The sequence below is a fragment of the Nicotiana sylvestris genome, chromosome 6, assembly GCF_000393655.2.
Source record: "Nicotiana sylvestris chromosome 6, ASM39365v2, whole genome shotgun sequence".
Lineage (NCBI taxonomy): Eukaryota > Viridiplantae > Streptophyta > Magnoliopsida > Solanales > Solanaceae > Nicotiana > Nicotiana sylvestris.
The window spans coordinates 205,123,650-205,138,342 of record NC_091062.1 but is presented as its reverse complement, the minus strand read 5'-3'; positions in this window follow the sequence as shown (position 1 = coordinate 205,138,342).

Here is a 14,693-nt window from a genome sequence, read left to right as displayed (position 1 = left end):
GATAAGGCTAGAAAAAAAGGGTATTAGCGGCTCAAAACGAATCAATTTGGGTTCAAAATTTACAACCTTCGGAACTAGATTTCTTTACATCAAACACAACTTCTGCCCCAGTTTCTTGCTTGGGGATTTTTGATTTTTTGTTACACTATGACCGAGCCGTGAAGCGCCTATGTATCCTCTTTGAGGAATCAGGTCAGACGTAGTTCCCAATTCCTTTTTTTGTTTTCCTTTTCACTTATTTATTATTTTCTTTTCTTTTCTTTTTGTTTCTTTTTTCTCCTTTCTCCTTTCTCTTTTGTTGTTTTGTTGTTTCTGTTGTTTTCTTTTCCTTTTTCTTTTTCTTTATCTTCCATGCTTGTGTTTTCTAATCTTTGCTACCGATTTCGAACGAGGGGTATGAAAGAAAACCAATAAGTCTCAAAGGGTTAACGAAGGATAAAGTGTTTAGATAGAAGAATAAAATGCCTTTGTCATTCCAATCTTCAAAACATGCCAAGCACAAACAACACAATTAAACATTCACCACATCTTCTGATTGTTCCAGACTTGATAACCATATCCATACATTCGCCTTTTCATTTGTCATTTTTAAAGCACCGTTGGGCAACACTCTCACTTTCGTTACCATGAACGACCCCTTGCCAATATGGCTAACTTGCTTTTATGGTTTTCTTTATGTTTTACTTGACCCAGTTTTACATGGATCAGGCTTCAAATGACCTCAAGTTGTTCCTATTTCCCTTAAGTGTCCCGATCATCTCCCAATGGCTTTATAATTAACTTTTAAGATTAGGCCTAAACTGTGCGCGCATGTTATGTCACTAGAATCGACGTTTGAACAAAAGAAAACACAAAAGGATAAAAAAGAACTAAACATATAAGATGACTGGAGGTAACAAAAGACCAGAATTTGCATTAGACAATCGGTGAAACGGTTCGCACAACAAGATAAGTAAAGCAACTAGAGTACAATCTTGGAACAAACCTGAAACAAACTTGGACAAAACTAAGCAAACCGCTATGACAAAATGGAAGAATAAGAGGGTTTGACACAAGACAATATCCGTATCACAACCCTAAAATAACCCGGATAACATAAATGACAACAAAATAAACCACCAAAAGCCCTACTCCGGCTGACCAAGGAATGGAGCGCATTCTCAATTACCAAGCACGACATCTTAGCCACTGAGCTTCGCATTAAGACCACTATCCACTTCAACATCTTCAACGTTAGTCAATATCCCAAGAGTGTTCACATGCTCTTTATTACTGTTGTCGATCGCAATCACTCCTTCGTGAATCATTCTTTCTATTTCCCTTGTCAATGAATGACAAGTCTCAATGCTATGCCCTGGGACATTGGAGTGGTATGCGCATCGTGTAGTAGGATCAAAGCTTCTTGCACGTGGATCTAGAGTATATCCGGGGAGCGGCTCAATCACGCCAGCATGCTTTAGCCTTTCAAACAGACTTGCATAAGATTCTCCGATAGGGGTGAGAGCCTTTTCTCGTTTCAGCAACCTCTCATTCCTAAATGCCTTATTTGGCCTAAAACCTCATCCAGGGGGTTTCTGGTGTGCTCGTGGGGGTGGATAGGCATTTTGGGGAGCTGGGTACTTGGAAAGTGAAGCATGTCTTTGGGAGTCCCGTGGAGAGAAGTAGCGTTGGGGAGGGGAGTAGCATTGGAAAAACATAGTTGGACGACTAGTGATGGAGCTACTCGGGTGGCTGGGAAAGCTGTCATAAGTGGGTAGATATGGAGAGTATGGAGGATCATCCGTTATTGTGTTAGGTGTTTGGGTAAGGATAGAGTTCAGGAAGATATGGAGGTGGCGGGGGTGGTGCTTTCCCAGTCATCCATGCCCGATACATGTTTGCCACATGCTGTCTCAACATTTTTACCTCTTCTACCAACCCGTAGCCCTGTTCAACTAGCTGTTTTCGGGCATCGGTACCAACCCACTTAGTTCTGTTGTTCTCTTCCATTGTCTTTTGCCTTTGTGTTGCAGGGAAGCTTTACTTTAGAACCATAACCAACCACCTTTCTGGAAATATAAAGAGAACAAAATAGGAGCAACCTGTTAGCGTTAGGGTTTTCAACAGATAGGAAAACACACATTGAGGATGCAATGCAACTAGGCAATTAACCCTTTCTATTATGCATTTGCTTCAGTTATGTACGTCATTCCGGCTTCTTATAATTGTGCTCCTTTTGAACGCCTCCTTCCTTTATTTTCTTTGTTTTCTCATTTTTTCTCTTTCCTATATGTATATATTTTTTCTTTTTGATAGTGGCCGAATCTTATGTGGATTGCCTACGTATCATGTCCTCGCATGAATCAGACCGTGCGTAGTTCTAACCACAAGTGCGAAAAATAAAGACACCATTTTTGGATTTTTCAATCTTCATTAGCAAAACGTTCTATTACAAGGCAAAACATTTTTGAAAGGAAACTGAAAGACTTGATACAGACTATAGACTTTATGCAAAAAGGGAAATACAAACTCCAACGGACAACAAACTCTGAAGACAAGGAACATACAGACTTCAAACTGTGAATGTCTCAGAGTTTTGAATTTTGGCGCCCGCGGGGCGTCGTTCAGCCTCGCCGCGTGCTTTTGGTGCAAGGCCCCTCTGCAGATCTTTCAAATCTTCCATGATCTGGTGGACATAAATTATTATTGAAGCAAAGAAGGTGGTACGGGACATATCCTCACAAGCTAGGCCCTTTACGGTGATGTAGTGCCTGATATCGTCGATTCTTCCCTTGATTCTGTCCCTTTCCATAAGCAATCGCTCTATTTGTTGATTCCGCATCCCCAGCACCGGAGCGTTGTAAAAGAGTTGATCCTGAAACTCATTCATCTGTTTCTCCATTCGGGCCATCAAATCATAGCAGCGCTTCCTATCTATTCTGGCATCTCGGGCTTGTCTAAAGATCTGCTCTTTGAGAGTGGATATTGTTTCTCTCAATATAGCGATGTTCCCTTCGTAGTCCCTCTTTATTTTCCGCATATTATTTGCTCGCGCTTCTGTACCCCTTGCCCATCTGGCTCGAGTTCTTGATAGCTTCCGATCTTTCTAAACCTTTTTGACATTCAGTGATTTGATTTTTTAGCCCATTTATCAACCTTTCGTCTGACCGACTCTTTTGTTGGTTGTCAGCATCTTTTTTTATTTGTCGGATTTGGGACTTCAGTGCCCCTATTTCTTGTTCCAATTTGTTCTTTTCCCCTTTGTCGGCAGCAGCTTGCACACTGTTTTCAAACTCCAGGTCCCTAATTTGTTGTTTCAGCTTGCCTATTTCTGCCCTGTAATTTTCTTCTTTTGCAAGCCAACCTTATTGTTCTTGCGATGACTCAGCAAAATCTTGGAGGTGAGGTCTTTTGGTTGGTCGTTCTGGTTCGTCTCTTGCAATGCTCTTCTTTCTATACCAGGCGAGATAAGCAAGTGAGACTTTGCCTCTGGATAGGTCACGCACTCGAGTATTTGCCGGCAAATACTGGCATTTGCTCCATATATAACAAACGGTCTTTTCATGAAATTGGCCGTTGTTGCCAACCTCGACTGCATAAACACTGAGATCTTCATCTAGGTCTACCACCTAACATCTTCCCAATTGTCTCTTCACCCGGTAAGGCGCATAAGGTTGAATACCTTGGAGTCCCATTAAGAGGAAGTGAGGACCAGTGGCGGGCATATACACAACAAGATGCCAACCCAATGTCCAATCTATTTGTACCACGGTGATGGCACGGAGATAGGATACCCGGTCCTCAAACCCTTCCGGCAATCTGAGCCCTAAAACCCTCTTGTTATATTCTTCACTGCAACTTTTGTCTGTAGATCTATAACTCATGTACTGAGGATGATGACACAAGTGCTCGATCAACTATATCTGCAATAACAAACTGCACCCCTCAAAGAAATTTGCCTCGGCTTTACAAGCTGTGAGAGCTCGGTACATCTCAGATACTATCATAGGGGAAAGCGTGCTTTTGTTGCTGGTAATGAGAGTTTTGACGACTCCCGCCACCTTTAAATCAATATTTCTCTCTTTCCGGGGAAACACCACAATGCCCAAGAATGCTACCATGAAGGCGAACCGCCTATGTTCATCCCATTTTGTCCGATTCCTTTACTGCAAACCCCGCTTTTTGGATCGTCAAACCCTCATATATGCCCATGAACTGCAGAGTAGAAAAACCACTATCCAATTCAGAGTACGGGACTCCCTTGCTTATTCTCAGTAGATCCATCAACTGGTGCGCATTGACGGCTCTTGGAGCAATCAGATATTTGTGCCTTAGCCCCTCAGTAATGTCCGTATAACCTGCTACCTCTTCTAAGGTTGGGGTGAGTTCAAAATCTGAGAAGTGAAATACATTGTGGGCCGAGTCCTAAAATGTAACCGAAGCCTTTATGATATCCCCCTAGGATTAATCTTCAGCAACCCAGTGAGGCCTCCCAGGTATAGCTTGACCGTGTTGCGCCCTGATTCGCCCAAGTCATCACACCACATGTGCAACTCCAAAGGGATCTTGTTCACTATTGTTACGTGTAAATTCTGACTTGTGCTCATTCTGCACATTTATTAGGGTGGTTAAGCAAAAATCACGATTCAATTAACTCAAGGATAACATGGACACTTTTCTATTTAAAATAAAACTCGGTCAAATGCACGTAATGCAAACAAACGTTCCTACTAGGGATCCGACATGAAGTTGAGTTATTCTAGGTTCATAACCTGGGGTATTTGTTCTAGACTGTGTACCCGAGCGGACAACTCGAGTCGAGGAGGGGGCTACGTACCGGGAACCAAAAGGCCATCCGGCTTAGTAACTTGTCCGAGCCTCTTTCTTATTTCAAGGTATGACACTAACAGAATAGGGAGTCTCGACCAGCGAGAACATCCCCGAAGATGAGAAGAGAAGTGTTTCGTAACAGTTTATATACATTTCAGATAATATCAAAGCGGTAAAATCATCACTTACCACGTTAGGCCCAAACATGTAACAAAATCAGATAAAGCCAAATACAACAATTTATCTAAGCTCGAATTCTGAACCTTGAACCAGAGATTCTGGGTTCTGATCCCCAGTAGAGTCGCCCGAGCTGTCACACCTCCTTTTTCACCTACACCCCGTAAAGGGGCGTAAAGGGAGTTTTTCCAATTAAAGGACAATCGAAACGGGATTTTTTTATTTAGTTCAGAGTCGCCACTTGAGAGATTTATGGTGTCCCAAGTCACCGGTTGAATCCCGAATCGAGGAAAAGATTGACTCTGTATTACAGTCCGCGAACCAGAAATCTGGATAAGGAACTCTGTTAACCCGGGAGAAGGTGTCAGGCATTCCCGAGTTCCGTGGTTCTAGCACGGTCGCTCAACTGTCATATTCGGCTTATCTATCTGATTTTAATACATGTTGAACCTATGTACAAATTTTAACTTCAACCGCTTTTATCTATTTTTTAATGAAAATTGCAACGTCATTAAAGCAAGTCTTGAACCTCGTCATATAAATGCACCCGTGGTTTTTGACATATTTTAACATCGTTAAGATTTGGATTTGGGTCACATAAATGCGCACCCGAGTTTAGGAAGGTAACACTATTAAAATAAGCGCCTACAGAGACTAGCACATTATTACTTTGGGGAAAAACCGTGAAATTCGTTAAACGGCCCGTCCCGAAATCTATGTATTTTATATACATTTAATGAGGGTGCCGTAGTTTATTTGTTTGTTTAGCGAGGCTCATCTCATTTTTATTATTCAAAAGGCAAACCTAAAAGCTATGGTGATTTTCCTATTTTTTACTTGTCTCTAATAATAAAAATAAAACCTAACTAATTATTATCTTTTAAGAAATACTACATCTAGATCTGCAAACTCCAAACAGTCTACGCGAAGGAATCATAATCCAGGCCCAGCACAAACTGGACCAATCGTAGACATGGGTCCATGCCCCAGACGGATATGCATGTCAGACCCAGGCCTGGGCCATTTATTTTGGCCCTGAAGCTTACACTTTATGCAAAGGGGCTGTCGAGCCCCAGCCGTTAAATTAAACAACGCTTCAGTTCAATGTGCACAAGTGTTCACTGAAAGTTTTAAAACCATCAAGTTTAATGAACTAGCTCAACGAAACGAACAATTATTCTTATTCTTTACCCCAGCCCTTATGCTAACCAAAATTACCAACTCCAGTTCACGTATGTATCATATTTAAAGCAGTTGTTCATGATAGGAATTAACACGGACAATCATGAAAAAGCTTAACTTATTGAGGTGATTAGATATTATACCATGTTATTCGTACAATAAGTCATGTCTAATTTTATACCCGTTTATGATCCCAACACCCTAAATATGGAAGCTATAGTAATTGGCTATTATGATCCAGATTCACCTTCACATTAATGTCACATTTAACTAAATTAACTATAGCAAATCCGAGCAGCTCATACAGTCCAGTACAGATTCATGGTCATATAATCAATAATCCATAGTCTTTCTAGTTTAATTACAAGACAAGTTTCAGAAATTACTAATGCGTATTTGAAATTTATAACTACAAGCTATACTAATAGTGAAACACAGAAGCAAATTCATATGATAGCAGTGCCTCATCATTTGATTTCATAATCGTTCAGATACATCGAATGAAACTTCAAAGCATTAGAGACAACAAGGTACCTGGAAATATAATCAAGTAGAAGGAGGAGTTAACAACAGAAGAGCAAACAGTAGCAACGAGGAATTCAAACAGCAACCATCACAGTTCAAGACCAATTTTTACCCATAATCAACTCGACCACAGCCCAGAACAAGTTGCAAAAACCAATAGCAACAGCAAATATCAAAACGAACAGACTCAATAGAGTTAGAGTTAAACCAAAACTTAATCAGTAGACTACTGAACCACTTCAGCAATGAGAATCACTGTCCAGAATTCGACTTACACCTATGAATACAATGAAACAATATATTTTTTTTTGGTTTTCTGTTCTTAAACTCTCCAGAACTCTAAAAAAAACTGAATGCCTTAGCTTTTAAAATGTTGTCTGAGACTGCATCTTCAAAGAACTCTCAAAACTCTCTCACTCCCCCCCTCCTTCATGTTTTTAAGACTTCTGTTTTTACCCCAAGTCTGAAAAACTCTCCTCTTATTTCTTTTGAACTTCTATATCTCTCCCCTCTCAGTCTGTCCGAATCCCCCTTATAATACTCTCCAAAAAAAAATCCCCCCTCATTCTAAGGTCTGCCCTGTTTTTTTTACCCTAAGACAGACCCCTTTTCCAACCTGTTTTAACACTTAAATCATTAAGAAATGTGTTTCTTCCATCATATTCCCTGACAACCACTACTAAGTGTCTAATTTCATTGTTTAATTCAAAGGTGTATGAGCCATGCTATATTTTAATCGATTTCTTTTAGGCCTCCACATACCATTACGTTTTGTTTCCATCTAACTATTAGATTAATGGTTAATTAAGTACTTTACTAACAGCCCACTAGCAAGACCATTTGCCTAATTTTTAAACCCCAAATTACCCCTGAAATTACTATGATTTATTGTCCTAGTCCAATCCCCTTTCAATCTGCACCCAAAACCTTTCGGCTATAACTCATTCTCTAATCAAATAACTAAGCTGATTCCTAATTGATCACCAAACTACAGCATCTATAACCAATTTAATTCAAATTCACTTAGCAGTTCAAACTTAGAACTCAGATTAGATCAAATGGTATCCAAATGAAGGCCAACGAATCAGGACAAAACATATTTGAACATAACCAGGTTAAACGTCCAACCATGATTGACACATTACGTGGGAATGACTAACTACATTCACAACTCTAAACTAAACAAAATGAATGAAATATTGTAACATACTGGACGAAAATAAACTGAATTTATATGTAAAATGATGAACAACAAAAACAAGGAGCCAAACATCACAAAAAATGAGACCATTTGAACTAGTAATACTAGTAGCCAATTACAAGACTAGACACAGTTTTTGTACAAGAACATTACGGACACTGACTTTTACAACCAAACTAAAATAAAAACACACTCAATCGATTCAACATATACCAATCAACCACATGAGAAAAAAAGAAAAGAAAAACTGGACCAGAAAAAAGGTCCGAAAGAGAAGAGAGAAATAAGTTGAAAAGATGATGAAATACACTAAAGCTTAAGCCGATAAACAACAACAAAAATTGAAAAGAAAAAGAAGAAAAATACCTCAAAATTACAGGCTAAACTCCAAACAGTTCCCATTTTAAACTTCGATTCGAACATTTGAGGTTCAAACGGACCTCAATCGAGTGTTCTCGACTGAAAACACTCGACTAAGGTCGATTAAGAACCTCAAATTTTCCCTTTACTCGGACAGGTTCCAGGTTTTGGCTCTCTAGGGTTCTTCAATAGATTTAAAATTCGACCAGTTCTAGCAAGATTCGAGCCAAAGTAGCGGTGGTTTGGGAACGAGGGAGGTCAGGTGGAGCTGGGGTGTGAACTTGGGACTGGTTGGTTAGGTTTTGGGTTTTGCTCGAATCTTCGATTGAAGATTCGAAACAAACCGGGATGATTCGAGGTTAAAGGGGTAGGGATTTGTATTGAGGGTGGTAGAAGGTTCAGGGGTGTGCGTTTCGTGGTCACCGGCATCGTTACCACCGGCTTTCAAGCGAAGGGGTACGAGGGCGGCTAGGGTTTGGTGGAGGGTCTTTTGGTCTCTGGTTCTTGGAGACGAAGGGGAGGGGTTTGGCTTGGGGGGGGGGACGGGTAAGGGATTAGATTTATATACCAGAGGGGGAAACAAATCCTGGCTATTTGATCTGATGAGATCAACGGCCTGGATTGATCATTTAAGTGGAATGGCGCCGTTTAGGCACTCCTGAGACCGGATCCATCTCCGGTAAACAAGTCTGGTTGGGGAATGGGTAAGGGATAGATAATCTCGGTCGTTGGATTAATTCAATCCAACGACACTGATTGAAAGTGACATAAACGACGTCGTTTGGGACATCTGAGTGGGTTGATCAATTGGACCGGGTTAGACATAAAATTTGGGCTGGATTTGGTCAAAATTAATATGGCCCAGTCCGATTTCTCTTCTATCTTTCATTTTTGTTTTTTTTTCTTTTTAAACTAATCTTCAAAATTAAAAACCTAAAAATCCTAATTTAAATTGTAAAACCAAAATTAACTTAAATTGCTAATTAACTCTTAAAAATATCACTTAAAAATTGAATAAAAGAAAATCACACGATTTTGACATTAAATATTAAAACGCGAAGTACATTATTTTTTGTGAATTTTTTCATTTTTGTAGAGCACACTTAACTACTCCGAATTACAGAATTAAATCCTAAATGTCAATGCAACCTATTTTTGTATTTTTCTTTAATTAAAACAAAGATGAACATGCACAGACAACACGAATAATTAACAAAGTGCCACAAAAATTCTCCAAATTGCGTACAAAGAAAAACTATTTTATTTTTTGATTTCTTTTGGAGTAGTTCCTGTGAGGCAAAAATCACGTGCTCACACCATCCATAAGGTAACTTACCGATCTTCTAGTGAACCCGCGTTCCAAGCTCCATATACCTATTTTATGCTCCAGAACCAACTTTCAAAGTCACGGATCTTTATTCCTACACCCCTCACTTTGAACCTCCTGTTTTGAAACCGAGAAACCATCCAAGAACATGGAGCAAGATGAGATATTCAGAAAAGTGAAGCGTTTAGAGTAATCTTTGAGGAACATGCAAGGGATAAGAAGCCAAGTAAGTGAGGCTTACAAGGATTTGTGCTTGTTCCCTAACGTCCAACTACCCACCGGGTTCAAAATTCCCAAGTTTGACCTATACGATCGACATGGAGATCCCGTGGCCCATTTGACAGGTTTTTGCAGTAAGATGAGAGGTGTCGGTGGAAAGGACGAATTATTGATGGCGTATTTCAGTCAGAGTCTGAGTGGGGCGGCTTTGGAGCGGTACACCCGCCAAGATGCTAGCAGGTGGTACATGTGAGACGATATGGCTCAGGCCTATTCCAGACATTTTCAGTACAATATATACATTGTCCTGAATCACCTATCCCTGATCAAGATAGAAAAAAGCCCAATGAAAGCTTTAGGGAATACAGGCTCAGATGGAGAGAGCAAGCTGCTAGAGTCAATCCCCCGATGGAAGAAGACGAAATGGCCGAGTACTTTCTTTAAGCTCAAAAGCCTACTTACGTTGTGCATTTGATCTCGGCTATGGGTAAGCCTTTTAATGATGTGATAAAAATGGGAGAAATGGTATAAGATGTGCTGAAGTTAAGCAAGATCATGAGCTATTCTGCCTTAAATCCACAACACAAGCAATTTAGAACGACATATGAAGCTTGCTGGGTTAGAAGGAACAGGATGATGTTGCCATGATTGTCTCAGGATCAGGACATGGCGCAACAGGTCCTCCCCACCAATGTACTTAGACTCAACCCCAACCCCAAACTTATCCCTGAGCTCCACATAATCCACCCTATTATTATCCTCCGAACAATGTCCGATCAACTGTCCAACCACTGGGTCACTCCTTATGGCGAGCGCCAGCACTTCATAATACTCTTTCGCCTTTATAACATTTTAGAGCACCCAATAACCCTAGAAAACATGGGCATGTAGGGGAACAAAGGCAAAGAAATAGTTTCATGCCAAACGGAGAATCCTACACAACTTGTTTGAAAGGTTAAAACATTCTGGCCTGATTGAGCCGCTCCTCAGCTATACTCTGGACCCATATGCAAAAGGTTTTGATCCTACTGTACGATGTATATACCACCCTAATGTACAAGGGCATAACATTGAAGATTGTCGTGCTTTGAAAAGGGAAATAGAAAGAATAATTCAAGAAGGGATAATTGTGGTCCAAGGCAGTAATACCCCAAGTGTCATACAGAATCCTCTACAGGTACATAACAACAAACAAATTGTTGGGATGATTTGAAATGAGAATGAATGTGCAGATTCTTTCAAGTCCTTTGGTGAGTCATTTGCGACAAGATCTCTTAGGTGGTTAGTTTTTAATTCAGCAGTTAGTGCTGAGGAAGGGTTGGTCAAAAGAGTCAATAAGCCATTTAGTGAAGACAATGTTATTGAAATTGGCAAAGGTCCCAGTAAATTTGATGTGCAACTCAGTGGCAAAGATCTCGAGCTTGATAATTGGAAAGACACTCCTTTCTTGGCTAGCCATGAATGAATTTTGGTGGTTTATTTTGTCGTCATTTTTGTTGTCCGGGTTATTTCAGGGTTGTAATCTGGATATTGTCTTGTGGCTCAAATCCTTTTTCCTTTTATTTTGCCTAGTTTGTTTAGTCTGAGTAACTCATCTAGTGTTATCTAGGTTGGTCCAGGGTTGTAACCCAAGTTTATTTTGCTTGTTTTGTTGTTCAAGCCCTTTCACCACCAATTTAATGTAATCTGTATTTTTTGTTATTTCTAGTCCATTTTGCTTAGTTCTCTTTTCCTTTTATAGTTCTTTGCATGCTGACTCTAGTGACATGACATGCATGCATAATTCTCATCCTGGTTTTGAAAGTTAGTCTAATCATGAAGCAAGGAAATAAGTTTTGAAGATGAATATTTGAGGAAAATAAGTAAAGATTTGAACATTTTGAGATCATATAAAACCCGAATTGTGTGAAACTGGGGCAGATAGTTTGGGAAGTTAATAGGATGACAAGAATTTATTACAAGAGAGTGTGTTGCAGACAATTTGAAGTGAGCAAATTTGAGTTCAAGTGCATCTCAAGTTACAATATAAAGCCAAGGGAGTTTGTCCCAAACTGACGGAGGGTGTCCATTGCGAAGAAGAAATCACCCAACGAGAGTTCTGTACTTGACAAGGCACTAAAAAAGATGGAGGGAATATTTGCGATATCAATACTGCAAAAGAAATATTGTGCATGATCTTCATTATTCCTCCTCAAATTGCATGTGTTGTACTTGATATTTTCAGAGATTGGGAGGCCCTCTTTCAGCTACTCAAACACTTTATACCCTTCGGTACCCTTTTGAACCTATGCTAATTTCTTTGACCTCCCCTCTTTTGGAATCAAGTTAGAGTTGTAAAAAAAAGGAAAAGAAGTCCATGTCCCCGTAGGTTTGTTTTAGAAAGTTCATTCCGACAGAAAATTTCTAAAATTCAAAAAAAGATTTAAAAAAGGGGAAAAAATAGCAACAAAAAAGAAAGTATTCTTTTGAACTACGTTTGACCTGATTCTTGTCACCACAAGATGCGTAGGCAGTCTTATGGTTCGGTCGCACCAAATAAAATCTTTCATAATCCCACGAAGTCAAGAGTTGGGCAATTTCCTTAGAAATTCCATCTAAAAAAGAAATCAAATTCCCTTATTTTAGAAATTAGGGAAAAGTTTATAAAATGGATTCCAAAAGTTGTAAATAAATTAATCTTGTTGTCTTAGTTATTTTGAGCCTTTATGATATCCTTTCTTTTTACCTTGTCTAAAAGCCACATTACAGTCCAAAAAAGACCTTCCAGATAGTCTTTGAGAGTGATGAGTCAGACATGCCAAGAGCATATGATAGTTTTACCATGACTAATGTCATATACAGAATCAGAGGAAATAAGAAGAAAAGAACAAAATGAGAGAGTTTTATTGGTGAAAACCCTCACGGGCACCATAAGGTGACGGTGAGTTGAGATAAAGAACAAAAAGAGAGAGGCTTAATGGTGAAAACCTTTGTGGCACCATAAGTCAAATAAGGATCGTGAATCTAATAGGAAAGTTGGAATGTTGAAGCTATTTTCACAGCTTGAAGGTATAACATGAGTTTAAGATTAGACTTGTTTGATAGATCAGGTCGCTCAATCCAAAATGCGTGTCATGATTATTAGAGTTGGTATCCACATCTGATAAGTTTCTAATTTGTAATTTTCTTATTAGATATCTCTATTTCTATTGTCCCTTTACTATGTTCCTCTCGCTTTGTTTAAGTCCTCATTTTGAGTTTGTTTGGTCAGAATAAGTGAAAAATGACTTCAAAATTTGCTATCAACTTTCCAACTATACAAAGCGGAGTCTGGCTAGCACATCAAAGTGGTATAAGTTAGAAAAGACCAGTATGCGCACTGAGTTGGCGACGATTGACCTGCTTTCAGATTCATGTGAAATGTAAAGGTTCAGTAAATGTCAATTTATAAGAAACATGAAACATATAGAGGGTATTGGGCTCGAGTGAATCAGAGGGATTTTTCGTGATAAGGGTTGACAGAAAAGTGATTAGTCAATAACAAGCAAGATCTTCCAAGTTGAAATCAAAGTTATCATGGCAAGTGAAGGAGCAATCACCCTCAAGGTCAAGGCCACAAACCGATTGTCACACCTCCTTTTTTACACCTACACCCCGCAAAGGGCGTAAAGGAGTTTTTCCAAATAAAGGACAATCGGAACGGGATTTGATTATTAATTATTCAGAGTCGCCACTTGAGAGATTAATGGTGTCCCAAGTAACCGGTTGAATCCCGAATCGAGGAAATTTATGACTCTATTAACAGTCCGCGAACCAGAAATCCAGGTAAGGAATTCTGTTAACCCGGGAGAAGGTGTTAGGCATTCCCGGGTTCCGTGGTTCTAGCACGGTCGCTTAACTGTTGTATTTGATTTTATCTGATTTTAGTACATGCTAGCTCATGTGCCTTTTATTAAATTTTACACTGCTTTTATTATAATTATTTTTAAAGAATTGCGACGTCATGAAAACGCGTTTCGAACCACGTCGCAATCAATGCGCCCGTAGTTATCAATACATTTTGACTTCGTCGATATTTGGATTTGGGTCACATCAATGCGCACCCGAATTTTAAGAGGGTTGTTTAATTAAATCGTACCTAAAGATACTAATGTAGTGTTGTTTTTTGGGAAAAGCCATGAAGTTTGCTAAATGGCCATCCCAAATTCTAATTATTTTGATAATTATTTACTAAGGGCCCCACATTTATTTATTTTTGCGCACTGAGGCTCGTCTCAATTTGTGAAACTCTTTTCTATCATTATTTATTTTTAAGAATTACGATGTCGCGAAAACGTGTTTCGAACCACGTCGCAATCAATGCACCCGCGGTTATCGACACATTTCGGCTTCATCGAGATTTGGATTTGGGTCGCATCAATGCGCACCCGAGTTTAAAAAGGTTATTCAATTAAATCGAGCTCAAAGATTCTAATGTAATATGGTTTTAGAGAGGACCATGGAATCTGCAAAATGGCCATTCCAATTTCTAATCATTGTTAGTAGCCCATTGTTGACAGTCCGCGCATGTGATTTATTCCGGCAAGGCTAGTAGCAATTCCGAAATAGCTACGATTTTCTACTTATTTGTATGCCTCTAAAAGACTAGTTAATTTGGAAATGGATTGCAATGAAATAAAATAAGGACCAAATTTAAAGGAGAATTGGGCCTGCCCATGGCCTTAGTGTGATCCGAACGGCCCAACGAAGATAGATTTATTTCTATTGTAACAATTAATAAAATATCCATGAATCCTTATACTGGAAAAAACGTGAATTCTCAGAATCCCTAAATGATCTATCCTACACATTACCTATCATGACCTGCTGTTCTTAATGAACTAAGTCAATGATGAATGAGTTTGCTTCATGATT